This window comes from Cyprinus carpio, chromosome B8, assembly GCF_018340385.1.
Source record: "Cyprinus carpio isolate SPL01 chromosome B8, ASM1834038v1, whole genome shotgun sequence".
In the NCBI taxonomy this organism is placed as follows: domain Eukaryota; kingdom Metazoa; phylum Chordata; class Actinopteri; order Cypriniformes; family Cyprinidae; genus Cyprinus; species Cyprinus carpio.
Genome location: NC_056604.1, coordinates 1793095 through 1810736, shown reverse-complemented (window position 1 = coordinate 1810736; position 17642 = coordinate 1793095). Strand labels below are relative to the sequence as shown.

At 33.6% G+C, this 17642-nt stretch overlaps 1 long non-coding RNA gene across 1 annotated transcript; it reads left to right on the top strand.

The window, feature by feature from the left end:
• The first annotated feature begins 613 nt into the window (after positions 1-613).
• Positions 614-15866, top strand: LOC122138168. The gene is made up of 3 exons (XR_006155349.1): positions 614-783; positions 13680-13861; positions 15563-15866. It is a non-coding gene; the product is annotated as an uncharacterized LOC122138168 (long non-coding RNA).
• The last annotated feature ends 1776 nt before the right edge of the window (positions 15867-17642 follow it).

Genomic DNA, 17642 nt, shown 5'->3' with positions numbered 1-17642 from the left:
TACTTTGATGAATAATAAAAGGTAGTAAAAAAAAAAAAAAGAAGCTATGTTTTTAAAATATAAATATTTTGTAATAACAATATACACCACTGGTCAGTAATTTGGGGTCAGTAATTTTTAAATTGATAAAATTTTTAAATAAAATCAATACTTTTTATTCAGCAAGGATGTGTTAAATTGATAAAAAGTGATAGTAAAGAAAATATATTATTAGAATATATATTATTAGATTTTTTTTTGTATTTTTTTTGAATAAATGCAATTCTTTTTAAACCTTTTATTCATCAAATATATTAGACAGCAGAACTGTTTCCACACACTCATAATATAATCAGAATATTAGAATGATTTCTAAATGATCATGTGATAGACTGGATGTTACATGTGACACTGAAGGCTGGAGTAATGATGCTGAAAATTCAGCTTTGCATCACAGGAATATATTTTTTTTTTAAGTATATTCAAATAGAAAACTATTATTTTAGTTGTAATAATATTTCACAATAATACTGTTTTTTTTTTCTGTATTTTTGATCAAATAAATGCAGGCTTGATAAGCAGAAGAAACTTCTTTCAAAAACATTAAAAATAATAATGTGTCCAAACTTTTGACCTGTACTGTATATGCATTTCTGTGCTTAACAACCACTTTCTTACAGAAGCAGAAATCGTGTGTTGACTGAGAATGCATGACATATGAACCTAGTCCTCAAACAACAAGAAGAACCACAGCAATTGGAAGGATCTTGAATTACAGCATGAGGAGGGTTGTTAAAACAAAAGGTTTGTGGTTCTTTTGTATTATAAGCTTCAACAGCTCATGTTTAATGACTAAAAATAATTGTGAGTTTGGAGGTCATGTTACAATTTTGGGGTTGGTAAGATTTTTACAATGTTTTTCAAAGAAGTGCACCAGGGTTTCATTTATTTGATGATATTAATGTGTGTGTGTATCAATTTTATAATAATGCATTAATATTTAGTATTTTATTAATTATATATAAATATATATAATTATATTTTATTACAAACAATATTATATTCATATGAATTATATTAAAATATAGCTATATTTTAATAATAGTGTGATTTATTATAAAATAAATAATATTTTATCACTATTTTAAGATTTACACTTTCATACTCAGGTTTTATTTATTTTTTTGCTCACATGGCTGCATCTATCTGATCAGAAATACAGTAAAATCAGTAAAATTGTAAAATATTATTACAATTTCAAATAACCATTTTCTATATGAATATCTGTTAAACTGTAATTTATTTCTGTGATGCGCAGCTGAATTTTCAGCATCTTTACTCCAGTCTTCAGTGTCACATGATCTTCAGAAATTCTAATAATATACTGATTTGTTGCTCAAGAAACATTTCTGATTATTATCAATCTTGAAAACAGTTGTGCTGCACAATATTTTTTGTGGAAACTGTGATACATTTTGTTTTTCAGGATTCACAGATTAATAAAAAGTTCAAAAGAACAGTGTTTATTTGAAATAGAACATTATTCATGTATTTCCTGTCACTTTACAACAATTTAATGCATCCTTGCTGCATAAAAGCATTTTTTTCTTCCAAAAAAAAAGTACTCCAAAGGACTCCAAACTCAAGAAAGAGAAATTCATAACAAAATCTGTAGCCTGTGCTACTAACATCAGCCACCAGGGGCTCTGCCTAAACGCAACATAGTTTAATTCCTGGCTTCTGATTGGTCGATGCACTGTGACAGAAAGACAAGGTGCTAAATGAACCAGTAGAAGTACAAATGATTATAATACTCTGCTTTAATCTGATTTCCATGTAATGTGAGAGTTCTCAAATTCACACTGTGTTCATTCTGAGGCTTTTAGCTGCTCTGAGATGAATCTCAGATTCTCTGCTCATTATTCCTCTCTCTCTCTCGCTCTCTCTGTGTTCACTTTGGCTCTCGTGCTGAATTCAAACAGTATGGCAGATAAATATATTCATGCGAGGAAGCCAAACATCTGGATTTGCTCTTTCCAGCTAGAACGCCATCCCGTCTCATTCAATAATATGAGGTGGGGAGTCGTGGCCTAATGGTTATGGTTGAGAGTAGTGCGACTCCCAATCGAAGGGTTGTGAGTTTCGGCGAGTCTCGGGCCGGCAGGAATTGGGGGTGGGGGGAGTGCATGTACAGTTCTCAAACTCTCCACCTTCAATACCACGACTTAGGTGCCCTGAGCAAGGCATCGAACCCCCAACTGCTCCCCGGCGCGCCGCAGCATAAAATGGCTGCCCACTGCTCCGGGTGTGTGTTCACAGTGTGTGTGTGTGTTCACTGCTCTGTGTGTGTGCACTTCGGATGGTTTAAATGCAGAGCACTAATTCTGAGTATGGGTCACCATACTTGCTGAATGTCACGTCACTTTGAATAATATGAGGTTGGGAACATATTACCATCTCATTTAATTAATATGAGGCTGTAGATGTTATGAACTTCACCTTAAATGTCTGTTAACAACACATGCTGGTTAGTTGCATTAAAAAAAGAACAGCTCGAGGCACAAGGACGAAATATAAAAATAAAAAAATTAATACACTTAGAGAAACAGAAAAACAAAAATTTCAACAATCGATGTATCGATGTTGTTTGCACACTTTAGACTAGGACTTAATGAATGTTTGTGACATGAAGCAAAGAAACGGACAGTAAATACAGTGTTTGCTCCACTGTAATCTGTGGTTAACCTGTTGGGGATGTTGGAGGGGAAGAAAATTATTTCTGAGATAGTAATAGCGGTTATTTGTTGCTAGGTTACTGCATCGTGACAAAAGCCCCTCTTGAGATTAATCAGGATCAGCGCTCTGGTTGGTTGAGTTCAGAGATGGATGCACAAATGGATGAGACTGTCTTGGATCAATTTTGCTATAGTTGCTTGTTTTCTTGCACAGAACAGGCACAGGATGTACACGAGCCCATAATACTGCCTAAAACTTGTTTGTCAGAATTAAAGTCTGGGATATGCATGTAATATTAAGGTTAATATTAAATCTATAAAGCCTGATGCATTAAATAATAGACAAAATTTTAAAAGAAATCTAAAAAAGTTTGAATATGTGATCCATCAGGCTTTTATGGTCTGATAAAGTGAGAATATGGAGGGAAAAAAAAACAGCTCAATTTATTCAGACGCTCTGAAACAATATGCAATTTGCTGCAGATGCTTATATTTATATGGACAAAAAGTATGAAATTAATGGGATTTTTAACAATGTAGCAGATACTTGCATAAAATGATATAAATATCAGTTGTAACTTTGTATCTCCAATAATATTTGTTTGTAAGAAGATATTTTAATTCTTACGCTGCAAAACATGATTTTCTTATTTTATATTTTTTATATCTAAACATTTCTGAATCAAATTTACTTGAGGCACAAAATGGCTTAAAAATGTATCATTGTGTCGTTTTGGCTTTAAGCAAGAAAAAATATCAGGTCAGAAAAAAAAAAAAACTTAATTCAAAGGGATAACAAGATTATTTGTCTTGTTCCACTGGCAGATGCTATTTTTTCTGATTTCAAGCAAAAACTCACTTAATTTTAATTAAAATTTTCTGAGAACAAAACTTCATATTTTTAAGTCATTTTGCTTCTCAAGTAAATGTATTTTGATTTATGAATGTTTAGATCATTTGTACTGGAAAATAAGACAAAAAGGCAAAGTAAGAAAATCTTTTTTTGCAGTATGCTCAAAGCTTTGCCATTTTAAAACATATAGTGCAATCCAGTGCTGATTGAGAGATGAAGAAATAAAGACTCCTCAGAAGATGTGAGATGTTCTGGAGGCTTGTGAAGATCATTCCTCCGCTGAGGAACAGTGAAAGTAAAGCTTCTGGAAACAAACGCTCCTCAAAAGATCCTGATGATCAGATTTGAGACTCTAAAACATGATTGATGGAGAATCAAGTAAAGCTGAGCTGCTTCAGTCCAGTAAGAGTTCATCTGGAGATATTACTGCAGTTTTTCTGACCTTTACTTGATCAAAATCACTCAAGATTTGACACCAGAAAGACACGAGAAGAACAAGATGAAGCTGGATGTTTGTACAGTTACACTAATAGAGCTTTTACTGGATAAAAAAACTCTTAACTATCAAACAGATGGCAGAAGACATGGAGAAGATTGTGTGTGACAGCAGAGTTTTGTTGATGTCAAAGTCCCAAACTTTTGACCGGTAGTGTGTATATATATATGGCATGTAAAGCAGCACATGGAGGGAATCATCAGGGCGGAGCTGATACAGTATGTGCTGTGATTTACTGTGTTCTTACAATGCATTAGCATGATAACCACCGCAGCGTAAATCTCACTCTGCTGATGCGGATGCGTGAATGCATTTGTGTGATTCATGGACGGCATCTCTGCACGCAGGGCTGCAAATCATTAGCGTGCAGACGTCATATTTCTGCGGTGGAAGTGACAGCTCTAATGCATCTCGGGGAAGGGCCGCAGTCGTGGAAGCTTGCCGTTTCTGTGGAGAACAAACGGATGCAGCTTATTACTGCTATAAGTGGCCACAGACTGCCACATAAAGCTCAACCTTTAGAGCTACAGGGGTCTGAACATGGAGAAACTAATACCATGAATTTGCACAGATGTACTGTACATGCTGCTCTTTTAGTCAAATCATCTTTATGGCTTTATAGAGTATTGTCTGCAGGGCTCCAAACAAAAAAATCGAGTAAGGAGCCATTGGCTCCTATAAGAAAAAAACTTAAGAGCCAAATAATTTTTTAGGTGCCACAGAATAAACGGTGTTTTATTTATTTTACGATTATTATTATTATTTATTTATTTACATTTCAATCACACTGTCATGTGTTTATGTCTCATCTTTTCTTGACTTTATCAGCATTTTAATCCATCTTGTAGATGACCTGGGAACTAAGGTTCACTTAAAGGTGGGAACTAAATGTCTTTTCCAGCTTGAAATCTACAGTCACAAAGAACTGTTCATTACACAGAATCTGTACCAGTATCATGGAGCATAAGCATCACTTGGCCACTGAGTGTAGCTTGGGCTCCTCCTACATGAGACATTTCAGTAACTTGTACTGTAGGCTCTCTTATAAAATAGCCTACCTTTCAATGTTAATTCATGTTCACTATGTACTATATTAGTAAAGAGAAAGATTAAATGGGTTCACTTGCCCTTGAACTGAGGCGCTAAAGCGGCCGCGCCTGCCGCATTAAGGAGCGCCAAAACTGTATTGTTTGAATTTCGTTATGAATTCGGAATAATTTTAAAGCTGGGACTTTTTATTAAAAAGTTACAAAGCACAGAGCTTTTTGCGATTACTGGACGGCAGTTGCACTTCAAATAATGAAGTTCACGGCATTAAAAGAACACAGACCAAGATCTTGTTTTAGAAGAAGCCATATTAGTAATTTATTATAAACGAGAATTGTTAACGATATTTGCCAATATCCACAACACGGCTGACAGCTTTACCTGTTCTAGTTTGTTCAAGTTGTGCACGAAATAGACGCTGTATTTTTCTGCACTTTCCCTTCTTCCGTCTCCGTCATTTCTCTCTCGCTGCACAGCGGAGCTGCGTTTATCAGACTGTGTGTGCGTCAGCACTGATGTGCGGCAGAGATGAGGACTGTTTGAAAACTCTCTTTTTCCCACTAAAACTTTGATGCGCATCGTCTCAGTTTAATACGTGAACATAAAAGATTTGATCGCAAAACAATTAGGAAAAAAGGCATTACATTCAATTTTTTAAGTTATAAAACATTTAAATATATACCCAGATAGCAATAACACTCGGGCTGATTCTGGCTGAAATGCGTCTCTGTCGGTTCAGTCTCGGCATCGGTGAGAAGATAATGGTCCAGAGCCGCGCCGACTCTACAAAACACTTCTGGCTGACAGACGGCTTTTTCTCTATGGGCCGATCTCGGCTGAAAGCTGTTGTACACGCGGAAGGTCCACACTCGGTGTAGTTGTGTGTATTAACCTTCGGTCCGAGTTCGTTTTATCACAGACGGGGCGCTGCTAGAAATGAAGCAAATCATCTGCCTGAGAAAAACTTTTTAGCGGTTAAATCATCCTGAGGAGCTTTCGGCGGGTAGTCGCCAGTGGCGACCTCAGCAAAAACGTCACTCGCAAATTAATATTTATGGTCGCAAAGGCGACTGTTTTAGTCGCAGTTTGCGAGCCCTGCACCTCTTATTTAAAATAAATACCAAACAAAACAACATCATCATTTTTAAAAAAAATAAAAAAAAAAAATTAATATTTAACGTAACTTACAAATAAATTAATAAATAATTTAAATAAGTAAGTCTTGGAATGTCCTTATGATGTTATTTGTACTTGGTAAATGTTCTCATAATGTTGAGAAAATGTTTTAAGAATGTTAAAAATAAACGTTCAAATAATGTTAGATTTCGGATGGAAGTAACATTAGTAGAACATTTAAGAAGTCTTTTTGTAACATTCTAATCACCACAAGAAAAACTGGCCATTTTAACGTTTTTAGGATATTAAAATAACGTTCAAATAACATTTTATTTTGAGTGAAAAAGTTAACAGGATGAATTTTAAACAACGTTAAAATCACAAGAAGAAAACTGGACATTTTAACATACTTAAAGTACTTAAACACACTTCAAATTATGTTTTATTTTGTGTAAAAATAAAGTTATTGATAGAATGAGTGAACAATTGTGTAACCTTTAGATAAAGTTATAATCACAACAAGAAAACTGTCCATGTCAACATTTTCTAAACATTTTAAAATAATGTTTCCACAGCATTTTTATAACCTGAATTTGTTACCTGAGATTGAAATCTGAAACATTTCGGCATTTTTAGTTTTAGTTTTAGTTTCTTCATGTTTTTTTTTTTTTTATTTTTATTTTTTTTTAATATTAAGAGCTTTTAAGGGTCAATGCATATTTACATTTTTAACTAATTAAAGGTTTGGAATTCAGCTGATGTTAACCTTATGTGACATTAAAAGTGCACTACCATTCAAAACGGCTAGATTTATTTGTTTATAATGTTTTTGCTCACCAAGGCTGCATTTATTCAATTAAAAAGGCAGTAAAAACAGTGAAATATTATTACAATTTAAAATAACTGTTATCTTTTTGAATTTCAAATGATCTTCAGAAATCATTCTAATATTCTGATTTGCTGCTCAAGAAACATTTCTGTGCTGCCTTTCCCCAAAACCTTCTTAACTCTGCATCGTTCTTAAGTTATACCTTAAACTGTACCTTATCGATAATATGTGTTTCCCGAAACATTCTTAGTTGTGTATACCTTCTTCAAGTCATACTTTCATAAGGTTTGTCGGGACCACTCTTATCACTTTTGACACAGTTCTTTACATCTCGTTCTATATGAATATAATAGTGCAAAATCAAAGACGGTGCTGTCTGTGGAGCCATATACTAAAACTTTAGAAAACTTTTAGATCTTGTTGGAGCTCCTGGCAGCTCTCCTCTTTCTCTCTTTTTCTCTGTAATAGCCTAGTAGCTGTTGATTATATATTTCATTTTGTTGCGTTTTTATTGAGTAGGTCATCTAATAACAGAAATGAGTGATATACATCAATACTGTATGTAATGCAGCTGCTGGGCGATCAACCCCGGTTATGGAGAAAATGAAGACAGTATGGAAAATATATTATGATGATATTAATGAACCATTCAAAGGCCAGTGAAGGCATACTGTCAGTAAGTGATACAGGCTACGTTTGTGCACTCTTTTCAGAATTATATAAAATGGATTTAGTTTGCAGTTTGGATTATTTTTTTAAGATCCCATGAGTCCAGATAAATGCAATTTCAACTATTTCTGAAGTGCTTCTTGTTGGAAAGTACTCTTACCATAATGTTTTTCTGTTGGACTTGTGTAGTTGTTTTTTTTTTTCTTTTCTTTTCTTTTACTCTCTTCTGTTAAAAGCTGTTAAATTATTAAGCAGTGTCTTCTATATGCTTTTTTCTTTTCTTGTATTTTATCTGGTGACCACTGGAAGGTGCTCTGGGCATATATTTTTTTTTCTTTCTTGGTTTTCTGGTATGTTGCAAAAAGAAAACAAAAAATTTTTGCTTCGCTAAAACAAAAAAGACCCCCGTCTCTATATAAAAAAATCAACACGTCTTCTATAAAGAACACCACTTTCTCACATAACGCTTTAAGGCAGTTTAAGGCATCCTTGATGAATAATATATATATATATATATATATATATATATATATATATATATATATATATATATATAATAATCTTACTGACCCCAAACATTTGAACAGTATGAAAGTCTGTGAATGTCTCATGATAAGTCTGTTTTCCAAGTGAATGTTGTCTTGAGTTGAATCTCCTTCATTTCATGTCCTTCTGCATCAAACACAACTTTACAAATCCTGCATTGGGACAAAGGTTAATTATAGTTGTAAATCAATCATCCCGTTATGATGAAAATCTCATCAGAGTTGTGGAGCTCATTAGACAAATGACACGATTTGTGTTGCTCCTTTCAGATCTCTGCATTTATTCAGTGAAATTCCTTGGAAATCAAACCAATTTCCAGCCAATGTATTTATATTTGTATAAACATTGTTTCAATGCAATTAAGGAGAACTTTTCTACAGTTCTAACTGGAAGCAGATCATTTTTCTGTTTAGCTTTTCAGTGATAAAAAGGCATAAATCACATTTTGTTTGTCATTGATCCTTCAGTAACTGGAAAATGAAAATGGTTTTATTAGAAGTTGGTTTGTTTTTCTCTGCGTACTTCTATCATCTAATTCAATACAGAATCTCGTCACGAGGAATTTTCCATTTCTGTCTTCTCATCTGCTGCACAGAGGATTTTACACAACGCTTCATATTTCAGCGGATGATTTAAAACATTTTCCTCTGCATGTGCGTTTAGACTGGAATGAAATCAAGTCGCCAGACTCTTGCGGCCTGTTTTAAACGAGTGCCATTAGATTCGTTCACACTGTCGGTGATTTACAAGGTAATTACAGTCATCTGCAAAAATACGGATCATCTGCATAATCAGACATTAGGGTAATTATTACTGTGCACTTACTTAAAATGATGATTAAATAACGATAAACAGCTCTCTCGGACAAATAAGGAATCTCACTATAAACTTTTTCTCTCAGATTCACGCTGCGTCTGAAGCTCTTGGCAGAGCTGATCCTGATTCTGCAGGCCGTGACAAAGAGTCTCGAGGACAAATATATCGATCAGAAGTTACTCAGATGACTGAGTGTTCCTGCAGCTGATTTTTATTTTTTAATCTCACACCTGATCTTTAGAGATAAGAGTTCATTGTACTACTAAACCTGCAGTAACTTGATAATCTACCCAGCGAACCGGGAACGTTCTCAGAACGCTCTGGCAAGGTTATGAACAAACGTTCTTCCAATAACATTAATACAATTTCCTTATCTGTCTTTAATGTTCTCAAAATGTTAGCACAAAAACTTTTTTGTATTTTTTTATTTTTTTTTTTGAAGCGTTTCTGTCGGACACTTTTCTGTTTTTTAAATGTTACTCTTTGATTTAGAATGTTCAGAGAATATTCAAAAATAACGCTCTCGTAGTGTAATTCTAAAATGGAATGTTCCTCTAACATTCGTAAAAAAAAATGTTTTTTGAATGTTTGAAAGTTTTTGAATCAGAACATAGTTTTGTTGTTGTTCTCTATGACTGTGCGGACCATAAACCATCAAACTTTAGGCCTTTTTAATTTTTTTCCGAACAAAATTGAGTTTGTCTTGACAAACTTTGCCTTTCTTGTTTTTTTATTCCTTTTTCAATTTACTTTCATACAGTATATTCAAATTACAATTCTGCATCCTCAGTTGAAAATAATAAATTTTCAGGAATTAATGTGGCATGTTAACTGTGAATCAACACTACTACTTTAATGAGATAACACTTTATAGATTGAGTTTTGATTAATTTGACATCAGTTTTCACAGTTTTCTATGAATCTGATCATATGCTGCAAAGAAAAATATCTTACTCAGTATCATTGTCTTGTTTTCCATTACAAATATCTAAACATTCTGAAATCAAGTTACAAAAAAAAAAAAAAAAAAAAAAAAACACAAAAAGAGCAAATTTCCACTGAAAATAAGAAACAAAAATATATGCCAATGGGGAAAAACCAAAAAAAAAAAATGAGATAAAAGAAAAACTAAATTCATAAGAGAAGAATAAATGTTATTCAAAGTGAAAACAATTTTATTTTTCTGACCCCATTGGCCCCATTTTTATTATTTTAATCATGAATTCAATTTTTATCAAATAAATAAATAAATGAAACATTTAGTTCATGATTAAAATAATTTAATTTAATTTAATTTAATTTAATTTAATTTAAAATCTGCCAGTCTACCTGAGTGTTTATTTACTATCTTTGTTTTTAAATGAAATATTAGTTCAGTCTAATATAATCAGGTTTGCTAATGTATTAAATATACAGAGCTGCTAATGAAATCTATTTTACAGTACAGTACAGGTTCTCTAGATGGAGCATCTCTGGCTCTATAAAGGTCGACAGCCCGTGATATAAGGTAATATCTGAAAGACCTCCGGCGTCTCCTCTCAGAAAACAATCCCATCTCTGTTGTTCTGCTCTGAAGAGGCTCCTTCAGCCGCCGGTCGCAGCATTCGCTGATTGCTCTGTTTTGCTGCTTTGTGTCAAATACAATATTTCGAGGCTCATTTGAATGATCCTGCTTCTGATATCACACAGCATAACAAGCCAAGATGAGATGGCCAGTCTGAGGACATGCCAATCATCTCTTTATATTGGATTTGGCTGCACTGACATAAACACGCTGATTGTGAGTTTATTAGCCAATCGTGTTGCAGAATCACACAAGCTATTATCATAAATCTATTCATCTAATGCCACTCTCTGAGTCTGAACTTCATGCAGAATATTAGTATTTGTTCCGTTTATTTGTTTAATGCTTTAACTTATGTCTTTGACGTCGATATTTGACGTTGATTTAGGCTTTTCTCGTCAGTTCATGGCAGCCGCAAAGCATTCTTTGGGAAATGTGATTGTGAAAATCATCGTGAGATACTGCCAGACGAAAGAGGTTTGGCCGTCCAGACAAGAGCGAGCGATTCCAAGATACACAGTTTTTCAGAAAACTAAAAGCTGAACATGAGAAGGAATTGGTCTTTTCAAAACCATGATTTTAGGAATAAGTATTTACAGGAAAACTATCAAAAACATATTTTGGACATCGTTTTGATGCAAATAGTCAGATCATAATGATAAAACTATAGATTGCTTGGAAATCTCTAATGATATAATCACCAAATCTTGGATTCAATATAGTAACAACTTGGTTTCAGGGTTTTTTTTTTTTTGTTTGTTTTTTTACTCTGATTGATCGTAGGGCTCTTTGACCTCAGTTTATGAGTGTACGTTGCCAAAATTATCCACAAAAAAATAAAAAACACATCAGAAACAGATTAGAACAATCAAACATCAACAAAGCCAAAAAAGAGTCAAAAATAAATCCAAAATCTACAAAAAGATTAAAAAAAAAATTAACCCAAAATATACCAAAAAAAAAACAAAAAAAAATAATAATAAAAATAATAATGAGCAATTTTTTTGAAGGCTGGTTATTTTTGACCAGAAACACCACAAGAGTGGGGGAAAACAATCCTAAAAAACGCAAAATTTATCAAAAGATACAATACAATAATATTATCGTTTTCTGGAAAAAGAAACTTCTCTCTGAGTCAAAATGAACGGAAGAGCTAGCTGTCGAATTTAAACTGAAATAATTGTTTGCGGGGTTAATATTCAAATATGTTGAAATTAGTTAAAGAACCCTTTTTTGAGTAATCAGCTTAAACATTTGTGTTTAGGCTACACATTTTTAAGTTCATTGTAGTTTGTTGGTTGAACATCATTATAAGTAACTTAAAAATAATTACAATTTAATAACCAAAACATAGCCAAAACATAGTTTTTAACCTTTTTCAAACCTCTAGCATAACATCTAAATAAACAGTCATTAAATATTGGCTTGTTTGAAAGTTTTCAAAAAAGTTTAGAAGTGTCAGTCATTATTATTATTATTATTATTATTATTTTACACAACCCTCGTATCTGTGTTTTTTGTCTGAGAATGTTATTAACATTTTCAACAGGTCAAATTTAAGCAAAACAAGATAGTTTATTGAGTTTTTTTAATTGTAACATGGTGTTTTTACAACCTTACTATTATTATTTATAAATTTTTTTAACATTCTAAAAAAAGATCCGTTTCCTTGAGAACAAAGTACATAATTTTGATAGTTTTTTTTTTTTTTTATTTTTTTTAAATGTTAATTCTAAGCTCGAATTATCTTTAAAAACAAAAAACAAAAGTTTTGAGAATTACAAATAAAAATGAGATTTTTTTTTGATTTGCTTAGTTTTTTTTTTAAAGTTTTGCATTACAATTTAGGCTTTTTTGATACATTTTTTCAAAACACATAACGTTTTAAGTTTCATTTTTGCCTTCTCGACAATAAAGTCCAGGATTTGCAGAATTGGCCGCTAGATCTCTGCAATTTGACTGTCCAATTACTAACTTATTTCAACGCATTTTTCATAATATTTTTTGTCATCTATTTGTCCAACTCCGCCTCTTTGATTATTGACCAATAATTACAACACTTAATGATCTGGGGGAGCTTTTCCAGGCGGACCCAAAATACACCAACATTTTGGTCCAAAGAGTATTTGCACTGTTGGCCCTTTTTTTTTCAGTCTCCAATTTGATGGAAAATGCATTGTTCTTCACCAAACTTGTTGTGTTGGTTTGTTCCTGATGAGCAACATTTTTGGTACCATCTTTTAGTCAAATTTGGGCAGTAATTGTGAGTGACGCATCCCCACACATTACAACACAGACTGATGGTAGCGCTCACCCTTATTATTATTATTTCATGCGTATTACTTTGCCCCGGTCCTCAGCAGTTTTTTTGCAAATCGTTTCTAACCGTATCCAAGATGTTGCGTTCTGCGATTGTGAGTGAGCCTTGAGAGCACTCACAGTGGCATAAGATCGTTTTTTTTTTTTTTTTTATGCATCTACACCGAGGCCATCTCCAGAAAGTAGCTCAACATGCGCTATCCTTCTTGAAAAAAAAAAGGAGACGATCCTGAGCCGATTGCGGCCTTTCTTTTGAAGCCTTCTTTACAAGAATTGAACCTCTTTTGAAGTTCTTGTGAACCTATAATTGTTTGATGTTAGGTGCAATCTTAGTATATCCTGCTGTGAAGCCATTTTTTATGCAATCGCAATGATGGCCTGCACGTGATTCTTTGGCAGGTCCATTTTTTCGGAACACAGTCATAATTCTTAATGTTGAAGTCATTTTGTGCTTCAACATCTCACCTGAAACAAGATGATTATTGAAATTAAGAATGCTTAGATATTTGGTTTTTTTTGGGATTAATTTACTGGGCAAACTATGCACTATCAAATAATGTTCTGGAATAGCAGATTGCTATTATAAAAACTAAGCAGCAACGGCATGTTTCCACAGCTGAGCGTCACACCAAAAACACCCTCCCACAGCAAGGTCTGTTTCATGTGGAGTTTGTGAACTAAACTAATCTTCCGTTGGCATGTTTCCACAGCTGAGCGTCACATCAGAAAGACTCGCTCACAGCAGCGTCCCTGTGCCAGGTGAACAGAATGGCTTTGTGTCGGTCTGCCAGCCTCCTCACCGTTGCACAGAAAGCAACAGAATGCTGCAGAGTCTGCTGTGATGATTAGCACTGCGTCACACACCGGCTTCAGATCGCCGCAGACGTGACAGGTACACTGACGCAACCTCAAACTCATTTGCTTTACTGCTTCATTAAAATCAAGCTGGAGGTGTGGTGTTTTAATATCGTTTACCAGCTGTTTTCTTGTAAGCAGTGTTGGAAATCTGCATTGAAACGCACTGTACCTTGTCTGCTCATAATAGCAACAAGCTACTCGTAATTAGGTTTTAAATTCTTACGAAAAATAGTTTGCTGCAGTGTGAGTTACTAACAAAACATAGCTACGTATTTTTAAGCTACACTGAAATGTTTTGATTTAATTCGTTTAAGTTTGCGAGGAGTTAGCAGTTGGATTTACGTTGAAACAGATTTCTCTCAGAAATTGTTAGTTAATTTCACTAATATTTACAAAGAATCAGCAAATAACACTGAATTAAACAAGAAGTTTTGTAGTAGGAAAACTGAAATAATATTTTATTATAAAATGTACTCCAGTAATATTTGTTTTGCTTACAACTTCCAAAAAAAAAAAATTTTTTTTATTATTTTATTTTTTTTTATTTTTACATTATACTCTAGACAATATATTTTCAAATAGGTCACTTTTTATTTCGAATTTATTCAGAGCCATACTTTCTGGCACAAAAAAATGAATGATTTTGAATTAAGAAATCTCATTAAACTTGAGCAGATCAAATTAACTAAATTGCGTAAAATAGTAATTAAGAAAAACAACTAAAATGCAGCTTTTAAGTGAATATTTGCTTTAAAACGCTGTAAAAGTGGCACACATAGAACTGAATCAGTGAATCGTTCATTGACATGAATCATCCAAATGAACTGATTCATTGAACTGGTGACAGCAATAAACTTGAGCAGATAAATGAAACTAAATTAAAAACTAAAACAATTAGAATATGGTCTGTTTTCTGAAAGCAAGGTAAAACAGCAGTTTAATTAAATATTGGTTATAAAAAGTCCAAAAGTGTGATGTATGGAATTGAATCAATGAATCTGTTCAACTATCCAAATGAACTGATTTTTTTAAATTCTGAAAAAAATATTTTTTGACACATACTGTAGATGTTCTCCAAACCAAATATATATAAAAAAAAAAAAAATAGCCATTGACTTCCATAGTATGGAGAATAAAAAAATACTATGGAAATCAATGGCTATCATCAACAGTTCTTCAAAATATTCTCTTTTGAGTTCAGCAGAATTTTGCAACAAGTGGAAGGTGAGGAAATGATGACATCATTTTCATTTTTGAGTGAACTGTCCCTTTAAAAAGTAACGTTTTCTTATTGATTCCAAATTGATAAAATGGAATATCCCCTAAACATTCATATAACTAAGAAAAAAAAAAAAAAAACTTGAAAAACTGGACTTCAGAGAACATTGAGAAACAACATTTTCATAACTTGGGATCGTATTCATATGGGAATGTTCTTATAAGCGAGCTGGGATCATCCCACGTGTGCAGTGTTTCTCATCACCTCATGTTGATTTAGTATTCTTCTGAGTTTTCTGAAGAACTGCACCTTCCTCTCTCTCGTTTCTTTGCGCCTGAGGTTTTGGCTTCCCTCCATCAATTTTAGCGCCAAACCCTTCTGTAGATCACTTCAGCTGCGGTGGAAATAATGAGTCCTAAAGGAAACCATACTGTCGACGGTTTCGGGCCAAAAGATAATTACGAAAATAATTAAGATTTTCCGAACGCTTATAATCCTCTCGTCTTGTCATTACAGCATGGCTGAAAGTCACGGCATCAAAGGAAGCGATATTAATGCTGAAGGTCAGAACATCAATTCAGGCTGTTCTGCAAAATTCCCAGTGAAGGACAGAGGCGCGGGTGTGTGTCAGGTGAACGGGATCGGGTTCTGAATGAAAGACTCGGAAGACGCACTTCAGGGAGAGGGTGCTTGCTTTCCAGGTCATTATTCAAACTCGACGTGAGATCAGTTCAGCTGTGTTCATGTTGAAGTGTCACGTAAGCCTGTTTCAAGGCCCATTTACAAAAACACACTTTATGAATGAAAAAAAAAAAGTCACATATGCACTAGTGAGACTTTCACTAGTGGCTTGGGGTCAGTGAGATTTTTTTTTTTTTTTTTTTTTTTTATGTGTTTGGAAAAAAAGTATTTTCTGCTTACCAAGACTGCATTTGTTCAACTAAAAATACAATAAAAATTGTGAAATATTATTAGAATTTAAAATAGTGGGGTTCTATGTGAATATGTGTTAAAATTTAATTTATTTTTGTGATCAAAGCTGTATTTCAGCATCATTACTCCAGTCTTCAGTGTCACATGATCTTCAGAAATCATTCTAATATGCTGCTTGATAAATATTTCTGCACTGAAAAAAATACACTAGATTTTTTTTAAGGTAAGTGGTTGCAAACTATTTATTTTATCTACATTTACATAACAACAACAAAAAAGCTGAAAGTTAGTCAACTAAATTTGTTTATTTAAATGCAGCTGAAATAAATTGATTGCGACCACTTACCTTAATAAATCATTTAGTAAATTAAATTAATCATTTTTTTCAGTGTGATTATCATCAATGATTATCAAACTATCCAAGCCCGTAAATTTCATGGAAAAACAACTTTAAAAGATAATTGCAACTTTTTATCTCACAATTCTGAAAGAAAAAAATTCTGAATTGTGATATATAAACTTGGTCATGTGAGAAAGGTCAGAATTGGAAGAGAAAAATTGCATTTAACTTTTAATTTTTTATTCTGAGGCGGAAACTAATTAACCGTTTTGGATTGAAATAAAAGTCTGAATTCTAGGTTTACAAAACACAACAATTACTACTTCTCAAAATTAAAATTTCAAATCAAAATCACAATTGCCAAAAAAAAGTACAAAAAAAAAAATACAAACTCATAATAAATAAACCAGAAATTGTAAGAAAATGTCTAAATTGCGAAATATATGTTCCGAATTCTGAGATCACGAAAAAAAAAAAAAAAATGCGACTAAATGTTGCGAATGTGGAAACTGTGATTCAAAAAAAAAATCTGAATTGTGAGATATAAACTCAGAATTGAAGTCTGAACTTTGAGATAAAAAGTCGCAATTACCTTTATTTTTTTATTTTTTTTTTAGGAAACATATTTCTTGATATTTTTGTGGAAACTGTGATTTTTTTTTTTTTCAGAATTTTTTGATGGATAGAAAATTTGAAAGATGAGTTTACTGTGACTTAATGCATCTTTGCTGAATAAATCTATTAATTTCCTTAAGTTACAACTGAACACAAGGGCTCTGGGTCATTTACGAGTCCCCGAGTCAAACAGATGTTTATCTGGCTGTGTTTGCATTTACTCAAGCAACATTACAACTGAACACAAGGGCTCTGGGTCATTTACGAGTCCCCGAGTCAAACAGAAAAAGCGCAAATGACAGAACCAGCGGTCTGATACAGAACTCGACACCTTAATGAGCACAAAATCAGCCCACCATCATCCTTCTAGCAATTGTCAGATAACAGATCAAGTCGACCCTTGAGTCTCCCGTCTCATTTCATTACAACCGTGAGTCGGCAAGCCGGAGTTCTGGCACAGACCGGCGGCCCAAAGTTAGGCCGGTTTTGAAAGAACGCGGTCTGGGGTTTGAGACCAACTGTCTTTCTTGGCCCGGATGCCATCCCTAATATTCAGCACATTTCATACACGGTTCATTTCAGCTGGACAGCTTCGGTGCCAATGAAAATACATTCGTTCTCTTCGTCTTCGACACTGGGAGCGGTCCAGGCCTCCCTCTCGATCCATGGAAAAGTGCACAGGAAGAGAAGGAGAGAAAGATTTAATTG